This window comes from Aethalodelphis obliquidens, unplaced genomic scaffold (assembly GCF_003676395.1).
Source record: "Aethalodelphis obliquidens isolate GAN/ISIS:26980383/991018 unplaced genomic scaffold, ASM367639v1 scaffold58, whole genome shotgun sequence".
Classification (NCBI taxonomy): Eukaryota; Metazoa; Chordata; class Mammalia; order Artiodactyla; family Delphinidae; genus Aethalodelphis; species Aethalodelphis obliquidens.
The window spans coordinates 6,262,312-6,264,339 of record NW_020838002.1 but is presented as its reverse complement, the minus strand read 5'-3'; the positions used below and the strand labels follow the sequence as shown (position 1 = coordinate 6,264,339).

The window sequence follows — 2,028 nt, the reverse complement described above, 5'->3', positions numbered from 1 at the left end:
AAAAAAAAAAAAAAAAATGGGCAGAAGATCTAAATAGACATTTCACCAAGGAAGACATACAGATGGCCAAGAGGCGCATGAAAAGATGCACGACATCACTAATTATTAGAGAAATGCAAATCAAAACTACAATGAGGTATCAACTGACGCCAGTCAGAATGTCCATCATCAAAAAATCTAGAAACAATAAATGCTGGAAAGGGTGTGGTGAAAAGGGAACTCTCCCGCACTGTTGATGGGAATGTAAATTGATACAACCACTATGGAAAACAGTATAGAGGTTCCTTAAAAAATCTAAAAATAGAACTACCATATGACCCAGTGATCCCACTACTGGGCATATACCCTGAGAAAACCAAAAAGAGACATGTACCCCAATGTTCATTGCAGCACTATTTACAATAGCCAGGACAAGGAACCAACTTAAATGTCCATCAACAGATGAACGGATAAAGAAGACGTGGCCCATATATACAATGGAATATTACTCAGCCATAAAAAGAAACGAAATTGAGTTATTTGTAGTGAGGTGGATGTACATAGAGTCTGTCATACAGAGTGAAGTAAGTCAGAAAGAGAAAAACAAATACCATATTCTAACTCATACATGTGGAATCTAAAAAAAAAAAAAAGGTACTGATGAACCTAGTTGCAGGGCAGGAATAAAGGTGTAGACATAGAGAATGGACTTGAGGACACAGGGTGGGAGGGGGAAGCTGGGGCAAAGTGAGAGTAGCATCGACATATATACACTACCAAATGTAAAATAGTTAGCTAGTGGGAAGCATCAGCATAGCACAGGGAGGTCAGCTCGGTGCTTTGCGATGACCTAGAGGGGTGGGTTAGGGAGGGTGGGAGGGAGGCTCAAGAGGGAGGGGATATGGGGACATGTGTATGCATATGGCTGATTCGCTTTGTTGTTCAACAGAAATTAACACAGTATTGTGCAGCAATTATACTCCAATAAAGATCTATTAAAAAATTAATATTTTAAAGTGAACAATCCATTTTGACTTTAGTTTACAGCAGTAAGTTCAATGACTTACAGGAAATCAAAAAATTCTTTGAAGAACAAAACTTTCTAAGACTGAACCAAGAAGAAGTGAAAAATCTGAATCACCCCATATCTGTTAAAGAAATTGAATTCGTAATTTAAAACCTTCCCACAAAGAAAACTCCAGGCCTATGTGGCTTAACTGGTGAATTCTATTAAAAAATTTAAAAAGAAAATTCCAATTTTATACAAATGTTTTCAGAGAACAAAGGAAGAAAAACAATTCCAAACCAGCATAACATAACCCTAATATCAAAATCTGACAAAGGGTGCTCGTTTTGGCAGCACATATACTAAAATTGTAATGATACAGAGCAGATCAGTATGGCCCCTGCACAAGGATGATACACAGATTCTTAAAGTGTTCCATATTTTTCTCTCACTTCTTCCCTTGGATGGAGGAAAAACAAGCCATGGCTCCCCACCCAGCCCTCCCTTCCTCTCCCTTCAACAGTTTCTCCATGGGAAAAATCAACATGTATGAACAAAGACACCAATTGAATGGCAAAAAATAAAAATCTGACATAAGGCGTTATAAGAAAAGAAAATTTCAAGCCCAAATCACTTATGAATATAGACATTAACATCCTAAACAAAATATTAGCATATTAAATCTGCCAATTCATAAAAAACAATACATCATGACTAAATGTGGTTTATCCCAGGAATGCAAGGCTAGTTTCATATGCAAAAACCAATCAATGTAATTCACAATGTTAATAGAATAGAGGAGAACAACTGTCTGAACATCTCAATACATTCAAGAAAAGCATATAACAAAATCAAACTGATTCATGATTTTTTTAAAAAGAGAAAGAAAACTCTCAGCAAACGAGGGATAACATGAAACTTGCTCAATCTAATAAAAAATATCTATGAAAATCTACAGCTAACATCATACCTAGTGGTAAAAGACTGAACACCTTCCCCTAAAATTCATAACAACACAAGGATTCTTACCACAACTCTTCAAC

The 2,028-nt window shown here is 36.2% G+C and overlaps 1 non-coding gene across 1 annotated transcript; it reads left to right on the top strand.

Annotated features, from left to right (window-relative positions):
- Positions 1–1,323: 1,323 nt before the first annotated feature.
- Positions 1,324–1,430, top strand: LOC113609800 (U6 spliceosomal RNA). The gene has a single exon (XR_003428798.1). It is a non-coding gene; the product is annotated as a U6 spliceosomal RNA (small nuclear RNA).
- Positions 1,431–2,028: the final 598 nt, after the last annotated feature.